Source organism: Peromyscus maniculatus, chromosome 14 (assembly GCF_049852395.1).
Source record: "Peromyscus maniculatus bairdii isolate BWxNUB_F1_BW_parent chromosome 14, HU_Pman_BW_mat_3.1, whole genome shotgun sequence".
Taxonomy (NCBI): Eukaryota; Metazoa; Chordata; class Mammalia; order Rodentia; family Cricetidae; genus Peromyscus; species Peromyscus maniculatus.
In genome coordinates this window covers 39713814-39731598 of record NC_134865.1, presented here as the reverse complement: position 1 = coordinate 39731598, position 17785 = coordinate 39713814, and the positions used below count along the sequence as shown (strand labels likewise).

The following is a 17785-nucleotide window of genomic DNA, read 5'->3' as shown; positions in this document are numbered from 1 at the left end:
GGGATAGCTGGCCCTGCCCTTTGCTGGACACTGCAGCAGGAAGTCTGGCCCTACTACTCCTCATGGGAGAGCTGGCCCCTGTACTAGGGAGAAATGGCCCTACCCCTCACCATGGGTGTGGGAGAACTGGCCCTGATGGCATGAGCATAGGAGAGCATGGGAGAGACTGAGGGGGGGGGGTCCCAATGTGCTATATAATTTTTTTACCATTTATTAACAAACAAAACCCATGCACAAATATTAAAGAATAAAAAGGGAACCTGATCCAAATCAGAAGCCACTGTTAATACCTGCAGTCACTCGCTCCCAGCTCAAAGACCTGAGCACTCCTCTACTCCTTTTCTCTTGGTCTTAGCCAGCCCCAAAGAAAACCCTGCCTCTTGGATCAAAATGCTCCTCTCAATTGGCTAGCAGACCAATGACAGAATTCCCATAACACCAGTGGCTCAGCTACCACACAAGCCCACATCCTGAACCTTGGGTTGGCCCACCCTAAAATTTACACCATCTATGACCTGCTGGAGCATGTGAAGAGACTGGTCCTGTGGAACAATAGCTGTAGGATCTCCATGACTCAGGTGTTAAAATTCCTAGCCACTCCCCCAGCTACATGGCCATGCATGCACTGTCCAGTAGCCAGGCAAGATGCTTAGTCATCCTAGGGCCTTACATCCTAATGCAATCTGTGCACTGCGTGATCATATAATCTATGTGCTGGCATGGCATAGCTACGCAAGCCCATATGCACATGTTGCGGGGGGAGTGCAGGGAGAAAAGGGGAGGGAGGAACGTATAAAAGCAGGTTTCCTTCTCTCTCTTTCTGCACTGTCATTCCATAGGCCTATGCACACCCTTTCTGTTCCCTTCTCTTAATAAACTCTTGGAGTAGATTTTGTTGTGCCTCATGGCTTCTCTCATAGATTAAACAGTGCCACTTAATAAATAACATCAGGGCCACAGCAGGATATTCAAGAGGAGTTTCAGTGAGGGTCCAGTGATGATGGTGTACCAGAGGCCAGAGGCCTTGAACCAGACCAATGACTCATTGCAATAAACATTTGTAGGTGGGGATGACTGGACAAAAGGGTATACTGCACAATATACCACAGCTCCCAAGGGAACTAGAATGAGTGAAGAGGTGTTGGAAAGGTGAGAAAGACTGAGGATTGGGGTGGGTTTTGTTTTGTTTTTAATTAATCTAGGGGGAGTTCTCTTGGAGTGACATAGATATGGAGGGACTGGAGGTAAGTAGGATTGGGGTGCATAATGTTAAATTCCTGAAGAATTAATAAAGAATTATAATACAAAAAATAAATAAGAAAATAAATAAACAATAGAAACTTGAAAGATTCTGTCAGACAACCAAGCACTAAATGATTGGCCTGACTAGAGTCCCCCACTCCCACCCTGAACTCCTTAAACTACTTGGTGTTATATAGACAGAGCCTCAGACTGGAGGGCTTCTGATGTGCAGTGGAACGGCAGCTGAAACAGTTATTCTTGAAGAGTAACTAAACTCACACCTCTCAGGAGTAGACTGGCATTTAATAGAAGGATATGGAGAACGGGATGCTGAGATGAACACACACACACACACACACACACACACACACACACACACACACACACACACAAACACATATCCAAGAAGAATGGACTGCTGAATTCAAAAAACATCAACAATTTCCAGAATTTAAAATCCTGAATCTAAATTAAATTCTTGAATTTAAAAATGGCATGACATTAGTGGAATTCAGGTGTTTCTGGTACGTGGAACTGTTGACCTTTTGTACATCCTACTTCACAAATGCGTCTGTCAGATACACTAAGCCTATAGGCTGAAGATGATGCCCAAACACCGCGGAGAAACCTTGGGTGACTGTCCAGGCAGCTGGCTGTTTCTGTCAACTCACATTTTATTTGGAAGCTGCTTGCATGCAGTTCCAGTTTTTATTTTTGTTAGGTAATATTATTTCCTTCTTGAGTCTCTGAGGGAGTTGAAGATCAATTAGTTATAGCTGAAGATTAGTTAGTTATAGTTGAAGATTAGTTAGTTATAGTTGAAGATTAATTAGGATAGAAAGTGAATTAGGTACAATTTGGACTTAACAAAATAGACTAGACATTGTTTAGGTTACAGTGTCTTCATCTGCTTCTCATGGGAAAACTTATTTCTTGATGTACACTTTGGCCTCATCAACAGAATTCTAAAAAGAAAACAAGAGTTTGGCTGTGTCTTACTCTTTCTCTCATGTAGATGTTTCAAAAAATAAAAGATAATGATAGCTTCTCCTTTGATGTGTGTTTCTAGGATGTAAAGAACAAACATCTTTTTGTAGTGTGTTTCAGAGCTTGGACATATCCTCCCTTCCTTCCTCATGTCTCTGTTGAGAGAAAACAAGGATCTGTGATGCCCACTCCCATCTTTTGGTCTTATTTTTACCTTTAGAGTCTCCTTTACTTTTCCCTTTTATTGAAAATAGATTTTTTTTTCACACAGTATATTCTGATAATGGTTTTCCCTTCCTCTCCTCCTCTCCTCCCAGTTCATTTCCACTTCCCCTTTCATCCATATCCACCCCCTTTGGAAAATAAGCAGGCTTCTGAGGCTAATAATTAAATATAATAAAACAAAAACAAATAAATCAGAATAGAACAAAACAAACAGAAGAAAAAGCCCAAGCACAGCATAAGAAACAGATACAGTTGCAGAGCCCCACTGGTTCGCACATTCAGGAATCCCATAAAATCACACAACCAGAAACACAAAGGACCTGTAGGGTAAAAAAAGAAAAAGCATAAAAATAAAAATAAAAATTTTTAAAGAGCTCGGGGAACTTCAAAAAGATGCCATTGAGTTAATTTTTGGTTGACCATCTACAACTGGGCATATGGCCTATCCTTAAGAGTATTTTGTTTCCCCAGAGAGACTCTTTAGGGGAAAACTAAAATTTTATTTGCATGTGGTTATCAACTGGAGATGGCTTCTGGGTTAGAGATGGAAACATGTGTCCACTTCTTTTGGATCTAGAACCCCAACTGGTGGAGACCCCTGCACGCCCTGTGCATGATTCTCAGTCTCTATGAGTTGATACCTGTATTAGTCCTGCTGTGTTTAGGTCTTGTTTCTTTGATATCCTTTATCTCCTCTGGCTCTCCCACTCTTTCCACCTCCTCTTCTAAAAGGTTCTCTGAGCCCTTGAGGGGATTTGATGAGACATCTCTTTTAGGTGTGAATGTTCTGAGGTCTCTCACTCTCTGCATATTGTCTGATTATGGGTCTCTATGTTTGTTCCTATGAAGATGACTGAGCAAGGAATGTCATTAAGAGTAATTTTATTGCTACATTCCTTTAGTAGAACACTGAAATTTGATTTTCCTCTAGGTCCCTGGGCTATCTAATCTCAGAATACTGGTCACCCCAGCAGTGTTGGCTATGGGTGCTTCTCATGGAGTGAGACTTAAATAAAATCAGATATTAATTGGTAACTCATACAAGCCTTGCGCCAACATTGTCCTTGCATATCTTCCAGACAGAAAACCATTGTTAAATAAAAAGTTTCTAGCTGTGTTACTGTTTACACTTCTCACTTGGTACCATCTGCACAGTACCTTCTGGTACCATAAGCACTAACTAACCCATGGGAGTGAAGTCTCTAGGCAGATGCCAGATCAACTTCTCCCTATTCAATGAGTTGTGTAGACATTGTCTTCAGCAATAGGGCCTTGCCATCAGTTTGTGGACAGTAACCTACAGCCTTGGCAACAGCCTGGGTTATTTGGAGGTTCCCATGGGACCAACCCTTTGGCCAATAACTTAATTAGCTATAACCCATTCCCAGTACTGGAAACTTCATTTGGAGACCAGAAATGTCTGTTACCAGACCAGAGCTGGGGCTCTGTTACCCTCATTATTTGGCAATCTCATTTAGATAGCCTTTGTATATGTATATATTTTAGGGAGTTTCTACTTTATTAGGTTTTCATACTGTCACTCAAATGGCCCTTGATTTTAGCTGTCTGTCTCTGGATTCCCTCCCTTGTCCCCTTCTTCCCTTCCCTTTCCTGCTTGATCCTCCAGTTCCTTCAGATCCCACCCCATCCCTATATAACTATCTATTATATTTCCCCTTCATAAGGAGATCTATCCCTCCCCCATGGTCCTTCACTCTACATCTAAACTCTTTCATTCTACAGAATGTAGCTTGCTCATCATTGACTTGGCAGTTAATATCCACATATTTGGATATCCAAAAATACGTATCATATTTGTTTTTCTGGGTATGGGTTACCTCACTCAGATGATTTTTTGAAGCTCCATGCATGTACCTGTAAATTTTATGATTTTATTTTTAACAGCTAAGTAATATTCCATAATGTAAATTATTACATTATCTTTATCCATTCATCTCTTGAGAAACATCTAGGTTGTTTCCAATTTCTAGGTATTATGAACAGAACAGCAATGAATATGATAGAACAAGTGTATCTGTGGTAGGATGAAGTGTCCTTTGGATATATGCCCAAGAGTGATATAACTGAATATATCCATGGGTTGGTCCCATGGGAACCTCAAAATAACGCAGCTGATTTTTCTGAAGAACCAATTTCCATAGTAGCTATACAAGTTTGCACTCCCTCCAACAATGAATGAGTGCTTCTCTTACTCCACATCCTCAACAACACAAGCTGTAATTTGTTTTATTGATCTTGGGCACTATGATGAATACAAGATGGGAATTTCAAAGTAGTTTGGATTTGCATGTCCCTGATGGCTAAGGATGTTGAACATTTAAGTGTTCCTTGGCCATTTGAGTTTCCTCTTTTGAGACTTCTCTCTTTAAAACTGTCCCCCATTTTTAAGCGAGATTCTTTGTTTTCTTGACATCCAGGTTTTTGTTTTGTTTTATTGTTGTTGAGTTCTTTATGTATTTTGGACATTAGCCCTATATTGTGTGTGTAATTGGTTAAAAAAAAACTATTTTCCCATTCTGTAGGTTGTTTTGTCAAAATGACAGTGTCCTTTGCTGTGGAGAATCTTTTCAGTTTCATGAGATCCCATTTATTAACAGTTGGTCTTAGTGCCTGTGCCTAGTGTGTTCTGCTTGGAAGGTCTTTTCCTGTTCCAGTATCAGGTTCAGTGTATCCAGTTTTATGTTGAAGTCTTTGATCTACTTGGACTTGAGTTTTGGACAGAGTGATAAATATGGATCTATTTGCATTCTTTACATGCAGTCATCCAGTTTGACAAGCACCATTTGTTAAAGATGCTGTCTTTTTTCCAGTATGTATTTCTGGCTTCTTTATCAAAAATCAGGTCTCCATAGGTGTGTGGATTTATGTCTGAGTCTTCAATTCAATGCCATTAATCAATGTGTCTTTTTTGTGTCAATGGTATGCTGTTTTTATTATTATAGCATTGAGTACAATTTGAAGTCAGGGATGGTGATACCTCTGGGGTTGTTTTAGCTATCCTAAGTCTTTTGTATTTCCATATAAAGCTGAAAGTTACCCTTTCAAGAGCTGTGAAGAATTATGCTGGAAATTTGATGGGGATTGTATTGAATATGTAGATTGCTTTTGATAGAATGGCCATTGCTGTAGATATCGCTCTATATAAATAAAACACTGGTGGCCAGTGACCAGACAGGAAGAATAGGTGGGACAAGGAGAGAGGAGAATTGGGGAAACAGGAAAAAGGAGGGAGAGACACTACAGCCACCGCCAGGACAAGCAGCATGTAAAGATGCCGGTAAGCCACCAGCCATGTGGCAAGGTATAGATTTATAGAAATGGGTTAATTTAAGATATAAGAACAGTTAGCAAGAAGCCTGCCATGGCCATACAGTTTATAAGTAATAAAAATGTCTGAGTGATTATTTTATACGTAGATTGTGGGACTGTGGGGCTTGGTGGAACCTGGAGAGAAGCTCTCAAGCAACAGGCCATTTTCACTATGTTAATCCTACCAACCCATGAACATGGGAGATCTTTCCATCTTCTGAAGTCTTTTTCAATTGCTTTCTTCAATGTCTTAAAGTTTTTTTTATACAAGTTTTTCACTTGCTTGGTTAGAGTTGCCCCAAGATATTTTAAAATTTTTGAAGCTATTGTGAAGAATATTGTTTCCCAGATTTTTTTTCTCAGTCTGTTATTTTTATATAGGAAGACTACTGATTTTTTTAGTTAATCTTGTATCTTCTCCTTTACTGAAAGTGTTTATCAGCTGTAATAGTTTCTTGGTGGAATTTTTAGGTACACCTACGTATACTATCTTTGTCATCTGCAAATAAAGATACTTTTACTTCTTCCCTTCCATTGTGTATCCCTTTGATCTCCTTCAGATCTTTTATTATCTAACTAAAACTTCAAGTACTATAATGTACTATATAGGTATGGAAAGAGTAGAAAATCTAATCTCATTCCTGATTTCAATGGAATTGCTTTGAGTTTCTCTCCATTTAAGTTGTTGTGTGTCTATGGACTTGTTTAAAACTGCCTACATTGTGTTGAGGTATGTCCCTGTACCCCTAATCTCTCCAAGATTTTTATCATGAAAGAGTATTGAATTTTGTCAAAGGCCTTTTCTTCATCTAAGGAGATGATCATGTGTTTTTAGTTTGTTTATTTGGAGGATTACATTTATCGGTTTACATATGTTGAACCATCCTTGCATCTCTGGAATGAAATCTACTTGGTCATGGTAAATGATGTTTTTGATACATTTTTGTGTTTGGTTTGAAAATACTTTAATTTTTTGAAAATTTTTGTGTCTATGTTCATAAGGGAAACTGGTTGTAATTCACTTTCTTTGTTGAGTCTTTATGTTGTTTAGGTATCATGGTAACTGTGGTCTTAAAAAATATATTGGACAATGTGCCTTTTGTTTCTACTTTATGAAATAATTTGAGGAGTATTTTCATTAATTCTTTGAAGGCCTGAACTAAAATTATCTGTCCCTGGACTTTTTTTGGTTGGGAGACTTTTAATGACTTTTTCTATTTCTCTAGAAGTTATAGGTCTGTTTAAGTTACTTATCTGATCTTGATTTAACACAGTTTGTAGTATTTTCCATTTCTTATAGATTTTTCAATTTGGTTGAATACAACTTTTTAAAATGTATTCTTATGATTCTCTGGGTATCCTTGGTGCCTGTTGTTGTGTTACTTTTTCACATCTACTTTGTTACTTTGCCTCTTCTTTCTCTGCCTTTTAGTTCATTTGGCTAAGGATTTATCCATTTTACTGATTTTTCTCAAAGAGCTAACTTTTATTTCAAGATTCTTTGTGTTGTTTTCAATTGTTTGTTTCTATGTTATTGATTCCAGCCCTGGGTTTGATTGTTTTCTGCCATCCGCTCCTTTTGGATGTGTTTCTTCTTTTGTTTTAGAGATTTCAGGTGTGCTATTAAGTTACTAGTATGAGATCTCTCCATTTTTTGACATTATATTTTATTTAAATTTTTTTCATTTTGCATACCAACCACAGTTCCCCCTCCCTCCCTTTCTTCCATTCCCCCACCACCACCCCCATCTCAACCCCCATCCACTCCTCATAGGGAGTCAGTCCTCCCTTAGATAGTCAACACTTGACCCTGGATCAAGGCTGAGCAAGGCATCCCACCATAAGGAGTGGGCTTTAAAATGGGTTCATGTACCCGGGATAAGTCCTAGTCCCTCTGCCAGAGGCAAACAGATCAAGCCACACAACTGTCACCCACATTCAGGGGGCCTAGTTCAGTCCCATGGAGGCTCCCCAGCTGTCAGTCCAGAATCTGTGAGCTCCTACCAGCTTGGATCAGCTATCTCTGTGGTTCTCCCCATCATGATCTCTACCCTGCCACCTTTGCTCCTATAATCCCTCCTCCCCCTCTTCAACTGAACTACAGGAGCTTGGTCAAGTGCTTGGCTATAGTTCTCTGTGAGATCTCTCCATTTTTTTTTTTTTTTAGTGTAGGCACTTTGTGTTATGAACTTGCCTCTTAGAACCACCCTCATTGTATCCATAAGTTTGGGTATGTTATGCTTACATTTTCATCAAAGAGTAGAAAGTTTTTCATTTCTTTCTCAATTTCTGTCAGTAAATTCTGTCAGAAATTTCCCAGCTTATTATTCAGTAATGCATTATTCAGTTACCATAAATTTGTAAACTTTTTGATGCTTCTATTATTATTGATATCCAGCTTAATCTATGGTGGTCAAATAGAATACAGGGTATTATTTCAATTTTTTTTGTACCTGTTGAGACTTGCTTTGTGTCTCAGTATGAAGTTAATTTCAGAAAATTTTCTATGAACTGCTGAGAAGAAAGTTATTCTTTTGTGTTTGTGTAAAATGTCCTGTAAATATCTGTTAGATCTAGCCAGGTGGTGGTGGTGGTGGTGGTGGTGGTGGTGGTGGTGGTGGTGCACACCTTTAATCCCAGCACTTGGGAGGCAAAGCCAGGCAGATCTCTGTGAGTTTGAGGCCAGCCTGGTCTACAGAGTGAGATCTAGGACAGACACCAAAACTACACAGAGAAACCCTGTCTCAAAAAACCAAAAATCTATATGTGTTAGATCCATTTGGTTTATGATATCAGCACCAGCATTTCTCTGTTTAGGTTTTTCTGAATGAACTGTCTATTTGGCAAGGGTTGGGTATTGGAGTTACCCAACTCTTGGTGCATGAGAGTCAATATGTGATTTATGATGTAGTAGTGTTTCTTTTATGAATTTGGGTGTCCTTGTGTCTAGCACATAAATGTTAAGAATTGCAGTGTCCTCTTGGTGAGTTTTTCCTTTGATGAGTATGTAGTGTCCTTCCCTCTCTCTTCTGATTAGTTTTGGTTTGAAGTCTGTTTTGTTGGATATTAGAATGGTTACACTAGTTTGCTTCATAGGTCCATTTACTTGGAATATCTTGTCCCAATCCTTTACCCTGAGGTAATGTATATCCTCAATGTTGAAGTGTGTTTCTTGAATACAACAGAAGGAGAGATCCTGTTTTCACATCCATTCTGTTAGTCTGTGTCTTTTTATTGGGGAATTGAGGCCATTAATATTAAGAGAAACCAATGATCAGTGATTGTTGATTCCTGTTATTTTGTTATTATGCTGTACCCCCCCCCCTTTGGTTGTGCTGGTCTGATCAGGATTATTTATTCCTTTTGTTTTTTGGCTGTGGTTCACCTCCTTAGGTTGGACTCTTCCTTCTAGCACCTTCTGTAGAGCTGGATTTGTAGAAAGAATATTTTAACTTGGCTCTATCATAGAATGTCTTATTTTCTCCATCTATGGTGACGAAGAGTTTTGCTGGGTATAGTAGTCTGGGCTGGCATCCATGATCTCTTATATCCTGCAGCCTATCTATCCAGGCCCTTCTGGCTTTTATAGTCTCCACTGAGACATCAGATGTTATTCTTTATCTATTACTTGATCTTTTTCCCTTGCAGTTTTTAATATTCTTTCTTTGCTCTGTACTTTTAGTATCTTGATTATTTATTATGTGCCTTTCTTTTCTGACCTAGTCTATTTGGTGTTCTGTAATCTTCTTGTACCTTTATAGGCATCTTCTTCTAGGTTGGAAAATTTTTTCTATGCTTTTGTTTCTGGACCTTTGAGGTAGGTTTCTTCTTCCTCAATTCCTATTATTCTTAAGCTTGGTCTTTTCATCGTGTCCTAGATTTCCATGTTTTGTATAAGGAGTTTCTTAGATTTAACATTTTCTTTGATTGGCATATACATTTCTTCTATCATTTCTTCAGTGCCTGAGATTCTCTCTTCTGTCTCTTGCATTCTGTTGGTTGGTGCTTGCCTCTGAGGTTCCTGTTAGGGTTCTGAAATTTTTCATTTCTATGTTTCTTTCTGCTTGAGTTTTCTTTATTGATTCTATTTCCACTTTCAGGTCTTGAACTGTTTTATTCATTTCCTCCCACTGTTTGTTTTTTCATAGATTTCTTTAATTGATTTATTCATTTCCTCTTTAAGGACTTCTAAGATATTCATAAAGGCTATTTTACAGTCCTTATCTTATGCTTCAACTGTGTTGAATTTTTCAGGGCTTACTGTAGTTGGGGTACTGAGTTCTAGTGGAGATATACTGTCCTGGCTGTTGTTGATAGTGATTTTATTCTGGCATCTAGGCACATGGGTTTGGGATGATTGTAATTCTAGGTACTGATATCTGGTCTTATCTTTGTTGGGTGGACTTTTGTTCATTGGTTTCTGCTGCCCTCTTGGTTTTTAGAAGAGTGTGGTGACTGTGTGTTGCCTGGTAAGGAATGCTTTTGGGATTCTGCCAGGTGTGGCCACTAGGGGATCAGGGTAGAATGTGTTTCTAGGTATTGGAAGCTAATATTTAGAAATATGGATAGTCTTGGGGGGACATCCACAGGTGGAAGGAAAGAGAGTGTTCTGCCAGAATCTGCCTAGTCCTTGGAAATAGGGGCAGAAAGTGAAGAGAGACCACAGCAGCTAGTCTGCTACAGAGCTGAGGATGAGACTTGAGGATTGGATTGGAGGAGAGGAGGGAGAATGAAGATCTGAGGCTCACCTAACTTGCTTTAGTGGCCTACTTATTTCTCTGGCAGCCTTAGCAGACAGGTTCCCAGGGAATGCCTGCTGGAGTTAGGGGCTGGAACAAAAAAATGAGAGAGGAGGAAGGCTAGAGGAGAAGATCTGCTGGAGTTGGGGGCAGTGAGGAAGGGGAGGAGGCCAAAGCAGGTGGTCTCCTACAGCACTGACATGAAACTAGGGAATTGGATTTAGAAGAGAGGAGGAAGAGGTGAAGATCTACAGGCAACCCACCAGTTTCCCTGACCTGAGTGGCCAGAGGGTTCAAGGACTGCTAGCTAGAGTCCTCTTTTTTTAAACTACTTTTCTCTGAATTAAAAATTCATGTAACATAAAATTATCATTTAAGAATGAGCAGCCATTCACTGGTGAAGGTTGTGCAAGCAGCACCTCTACCAAGTTTGAAGACATTTTTATTGCTCCAAAAATAATTGATCTACTTTTAACACCCATCTCTCAAAATAGCAATCTTCTGGGTGGGAAATGTAGCTCTGTTGGTAGAATACTGCCTAGGCAGCTCTAGTGTTGATCCCCAACACTAGCACTTGCGTAAACATGGCATGGTGGGACACGTGGCTAATTCCAGCACTTGGAAGGTAGAGGCAGGACAAGTACATTCAAAGTTATCCTTAGCTATATAACAAAGTGAGACCATCCTGGGCTACATGAAAGCATGTCTTTAAAAAAACTAGCAACCTTCCTCTGGTCCTTGTAAAAGTATATGTATAGAATTAACCAGCATTTCCTAAGACCAGAAATTTGGTAGATATTTCTGGATATCTGTAAGCCATTAGTCTTATCATTTAAATATACCTAATTATCTAATCAATTAAAGTGTATCTGGTGGGGGTAAAACACTAGATTACATTCTAGGTTTCCCACAGTTGCTACTAACTAAAACAATGTATTTTTGTGTGTCTAGCTTGTGAATGTGACCCTAATGGGACCTTATCTGGTGGCCTTTGTGTGAGCTACTCTGATCCTGCCACAAGGTTTGTGGCCATCCAGTGCCTGTGCAAAGAGAATGTGCAAGGAGCCAACTGTGACCAGTGCAAGCACAATCACTTCAGATTGAGTAGCTCTGGCCCCCTAGGTGACAAGGGTAAGTCCCAGGAGGTCAATCAGGATGCAAGTTAAAGTTGAACCTTGCTGTCTTAGCCCTAACATTCCCTCATTATGAATTCAAAAGAGTCCTATCAACTCTGAGTCCAAAAAATAAAAAATAAAAAATTACAGTATGTCCCACAAGCTTTAGGAAGTCAGTGCACAGCTTTTCTCTGAAGCTTCCTGAAGTTATCATAGATGACCAGCAGATGGTGCTCACATTTCCCCCACCTGAGCAAACCAGAGAAATACCAAAAAATTTAATGGCAAATTGTGAAATCCATGGAAACATGACTTCTGTTAATGTAACAGAGTACAATGGAGCCTCCTTTTAGTTCTTACAGGACAAATAAACACAATTAGATGATAAAAGAATGAAGAAAGTTTTGTTGTCCGTCACAAATATGAAAAATACCGCAGTTACTCCAAAAGCAAAGTATGGAATCTGAGGAAGCTGTATATCCTCATATAGGAAAACACTTGGCAAGGGCCATTCCTGAGCAAGATCAGCTTAGAGTATACATTGCTGAGCATGATCAGTTTAAGCTCCTAATTCAAGGACAGTGGCAGATGCATTCTGGGCATGCTTAGCCCACAGCCATCGAATACATGTCTGAAAGATTGTTCTGACAGACAGAAACACTTCCAAGTATTCTCAGTTTCTTTTTTTCAAGAAGGTTTAGCTGAAACAAAAGGAATGAACACTTTGAAGGTTAGTATAGGAGGTTGCCCATAGAGGTGCCTGCCTTGTCTAGCAGTTAATCCTAGAATTTGGTATACAAGTTTATTATGTTACTTTATGCAGGGTGATAAGATCTTGGGTGATTTTCAAGTGGTGATTCTTTATTTTTATTACGTTTATTTACATGTGTGTGCATATGCATGCATGTGTGCACACAGGTGGACATTAGAGGACAACATGCCAGAGTCAATTCTCTCCTTTCATCATGTGGGTCTCAGTGATGAATCTCAAGTCATCAGCCTTGGTGACCATCATCCTTAAGCACTGAGACATCTCAACAAAGCCCTTTTTTTATCTTTTAATTACCTTACCCTTTTCTTCTCAAATCTTTCCTAATACTGATTCAGAGATCTTCTGTCAAGAAAGAAGTGGAACCAAGGGAGAAGAGAAAAGGAAATAGAGCTTTAGTATTTTTCTGGGACCAAACACACAGATCCTTGGCTTTGGGACAGTAAATCATTGTGTTCCTCAAGGCCTCACAAAGTTATAGAACCCTTGGGAACCGGGTAAGTGATTTCCTCTGAGTCATAGCATTATGCTCCATTGTTTTGCCCAGTGAATAAGCCTGAGTATCAACATTAGCATGCAACAGGCTAAGTTTTTATGTCATAGATGCTTTTTGCAGGTTAAAAAAAAAAGTAAAGATCATGAAAAATTAGGTACAATGATGCAATCAAGCCAGTTTCCACATACCCTTCAGCATACCAGGTTTCTTCCTTATTCACTGACCAAAATGGTGCTCTTAGAGAACAAACTGAACATCAGCATTATTTGTTCTTACGTGTGTGTGTGTGTGTGTGTGTGTGTGTGTATGCATGTGTGCCAATGAGTGTGTGTATGTGTATATGTGCGTACATGCATTGTGTGTTGTGTGTAATGGCTTTGTTGATATAATTTACATATTTACATACCTACAAATAGTACAAATCAATGGTTTGGGTTCTATCAAAAGTTGTGTGAACATAAACTCAATTAATTTTAGAATATTTTCTTCACCTCAAATAAAAACCCCACTTCTGGATATGCACCTAAAGGAATTAAAAGGAGAGTTTGGAAGAATGTTTGTACCCCCTTTTCAAGTCAGCTCTCTTCAAATAGCCAGGGGATGGAAGTAACCCAAGTGCCTACCAATAAATGTGTGGATACACAAAATATTACAGATCACAGCATGGATAAGCCTTAATGATATTATGCTAGATGAAATAGGCCAGACAAAAAAGACCAAAACTATGGGATTGCACTTACATGAGGCACCTAATTAGAGGCACCATATTCACAGAGACAGAAGAGGAAAAGGACAGAGGCTGAGGGAAAATGAAAAGAGAGCTACTGTTTACCAGATGCAGTTTTCAGTTTTGCAATAAAGAAAGTTTGATTTGTTGCACAATCGAGTGAATTAGTTGATACACTGTACTATGGTTAAGATGGTAAGATTTGTTACACCAAAGAGAATAGAAAAAAGGTAAAAAATCAGCTTCCTTTTATTACCACCTCCCATCCTCCCACACTCCAAATCACTGATTTCCTTTCTGTCACTATGGATACAATTATTAGAGATACTTCAGATACAAAGAACCACGTGCTCAGTCTTGTCCCTGACTTTTTGTTGTTGTTGTTGTTGTTGCTATTATGTTCAAGTTTCGCCCCACTGTATCATATCATTGCTACTTTTTACCACAGAAGAATATTCTATTGTGTGACTATAACACATTTATCTTGCCCATTCATTATATGTTGGACATTTTAGTTTTTTCCATGAACATGAAATTGTCTTGCAGTGAGAGGGTATACCTTGCTTTGTTATGGCTACTTCTTAGCCTTTCCAGCATAAGCATATCTAAGAAATGTCTGTGGGTAGAAGAGAATGAGAAGATGGAGGAAAAAATAACAAAGAAATAGAGGGGGATGACAGATGCATCTGCCAGAGAGGGAGCTGTTGGTGATAAGCAGGCACTGGGAAAGGCCTCCCTGAGTCACTGGTCTGGCTCAAGCACAGGAGAACCAAGCCAGTACTTTAGCTTACAAACTCTCCTATGGTGACTTGACTCTGCCTGAGTGCCATTGAGTAGAACCACATGGGAATTCTGAAGCATCTTGGCATGAGATTTTCTCTGTGATGCTGAATGTGGTAATTACAAATCCAGACAAACAGTGGAATATGCAAGGGCAAGCTGCCTCATTCTTGAACTGTGCATTTCACTCAGTGTGAGCTATGAACAACATTTACGAGAGTAGGGATATTAAAACTGACCATAAATGTCTATGTTGTGCTTTCAGATTACCCTTGGGAAGCTGACACTACTACCCACTTGTGACATGAAAACAGGCCAATGTTCTTGCCACACCCATGCCACCAGACCATGCTTTGAAGAGTGTATTATGCTTATTTTCCAGTAATTCCCTTTTTCATGGTGATATGTGGCTCTCTGTGGCCATTGCCTAAAAGAGACTTGGAATTGTGCTCTTGCTCTACTGTTCAGTGCCCTTGCAGAATGAGTCCTCACACCACAGACACTGGCAAACTCCAGGCTGAACAATAACCCAGACTAAGAGTATCTGCCCCTGAGTGTGACTACCTGAGGTTGATCCCCAGAATCCACATGGTGGAAAAAGAGTCAACTCTGGAAAGTTATCCCCTGACCTCTACATATGCACTTTTTGCAAGACACACAGAACACACACACACACACACACACACACACACACACACACATACACGAAAGAGAAAGAGAAATTGGCAATCACAGAACATCATCCTCCACCCTCCAGCTCCCCTCCTCTCACCCCCTACCCTAAGAACTGGTGATTTAACTTACCAGCACACCCCGCTGCAGTGTGAGTGGGATTATGTATTGCTGTCTTGAGGGTAGCAGGCAGTAGAATAAAAAACATTTATCCCCCTCAATACACACACACACACACACACACACACACACACACAATTTTGACTCATAAACTGTGAAACCTTTTTTTTATCTCATGCATATAATTCATACTACCCTCCTACCTCTCTGACTAAAAAATATTCTAGATGATCTCAATGAAAACAGTAACAACTTAGACTTGCTGTGGGAAATGAACTCTTGAATGTCCATGTACACCACTAAACATATGAGCACATATATTCTAAAATTAGTAAAATTAAACATTTTCATTCTATAAGAAATGTATCATGCTTCACATCTAGGGCCCATGTTGCCACCAAAGGCTACACAGATGACCATGGTCTTGGCTGCCACCTGTGGCCATGTTTGTGTCTGAGGGCTGTGCTGCCTCAGAGGCCATCATTCTGAGTGGTCTGCATGGTGACATCCAGGCCTGAGTTGCAGCTGAAGGCTATATATCTGGGTCCATGGCCCTACTACAGCCAGGGTCTGTGTTGATGTCCATTGCTCCTGCTACCACCAAAGGGGGTCTGACCTGCAATCTGAGGCCATGTTGGTTTCTGAGAGCCATGATGCAGCTGTGCCATACTGATCTGAATGGCTGTGCTGCCACCTGGGGCCAGCTGCTGCCAAGGACCATGTCTGGGTCTGTGATCCTACTGCAGCCAAGGTCTGTGTTGATGTCTGTGGTCCATGTTGCCGCCAAAGTCCACACAGATGCCTGGGGTCTGGGCTGACACCTGTGGCTGTGTTGGTGTCCAGGAGCCATCCACTGCCAGGGCTATGCTGATATGGATGGTTTGTACTGCCACTGGGAGCCATGGTGACATCTTGGCCCAAGCTGCAGCTTGAGGCCATGTCTAGGTCTGTGGCCCTACTGCAGCCAGAGTCTGTGTTGATGTTCAGTGGCTCCTGTTACCACCAAAGCCCCTGAGGATACCCAAGAGTTATGATCAAGAAGGTAGATACATGTAGTTAGTATAACAAAAGTTATGTTTGATTATGCTGAGGGCCATAACACTAGGTTCATACTCTAAATTCCTAACTATGGTCCTAAGTCTATCTCCCCAAGGCTGTTCACCTGTGCAGCATATCTTAGCTGAAGGTCAAGTCCAGTCTCTAGCAGAAGTCTCTAATGGAAGGGTCAGGATCCTGGGGGGAGACTCTCCAGCCACAGGACAGATGAAGGTGGCATCTCTACAGATGTGCAGAGCAGAGCATTATTCTTGGTCTCTGCTTATATACTTTCCAGTGGGTGTCATGGAGTTTGAGGACTGTTTCTGGTTATCTTGAGTGAGTGATGTCACTGAGTTCTGGTTATCAAGTGCAGCCTTGGGCATAGTAGGGATCCTGACTAAGCTTTTTTTACATGCCTAAAAGGCATTCTTTTACTATGTTCATTACATTCTTTACACATATTACATTATATTTTTATGTCTAAAAGGCATTTTTTACTATGCTCATTACACCAAGGTTTGGGGCAAAACCTGGAGACATGTTGGTGTTCAAGGCCCATGCTGCCACTGGGGTCATGCTAATCTGAGTGGCCTGTGTTGCCACCTGGGGCCATGGTGACTTGAGGGCCTGGGCTGCTGCTAAGTCTGAGATCCTACTGCAGCCAAGGTCTGTGTTGATGTCTGTGGCCCATGTTACCACCAAAGATCATATGGATGCCTGAGGTCTGGGCCACCACCTGTGGTCATGTTGTTGCCCATGGGCCATGCCAGTCTGAGTAGCTAGTAGTCTCATGAAGGGCCATGACAACATCTGGGCCTGAGCTGCTACTGAGGGCCATGTCTGGGTCTGTGGCCCTACACCAGCCAGGGTTTGATTTGATAACCATGATTACCACTTAGGGCCAGATGGATACCTGGGGTCTGGTCAGCCAACTGAGACCATCTGAGGGCCATGCTGCTGCTCAGACATACTGATCTGAGTGGCTAGCACTGCCACTGGGGCCATGGTAATATCTGGGCCAGAGCTGCTGCCCAGGGCCATGTCTGGGTCTGTGGTCCTGTTGCAGCTTCAGTCTGTGTTGGTCACCATGGCCCATGTCACCACAGGGAGCCATAGGATCCAAGGACTGTGCTTAGCAAGCACCACCCTTCTCTGGCCATGGGAGAGATGAGTCTGCCCCCTCACTGGCTACTGCAGCAGAAGAGCTGGTTCTACACTTGGGAGAGTTGTCCCCACCCCTCATCATTACATGGGGCATGGGAGAGCTGGCTCTGAAGGCCTGAGCATAGAAGAGCTAACTCTGCCCCTCACCTGATGGGGGTGGTCCCAATGTCCCACAAGGACCAAATCAGCTACCATCCAGACCTTTCACATTTCAACATGCCTGGCTATGGGAGCATGTGAAAGGACTGGCCCTGTGGAACCATAGCTGCAGGTTCTCCATGACTTGGGACAACAGCAGGATATGGGAGAGGAAATTTGGTGAGGGTCCAGCGTTGATGGCATGCCAGAAGTCAAAGGCCTTGGAAGTAAAGCTGAGTGAAC

At 41.0% G+C, this 17785-nt stretch overlaps 1 pseudogene; it reads left to right on the top strand.

Moving 5' to 3' along the window:
• LOC143268377 (laminin subunit beta-4-like) overlaps nt 1–17785 on the top strand; it is a 66882-nt pseudogene that overhangs the window by 17689 nt on the left and 31408 nt on the right.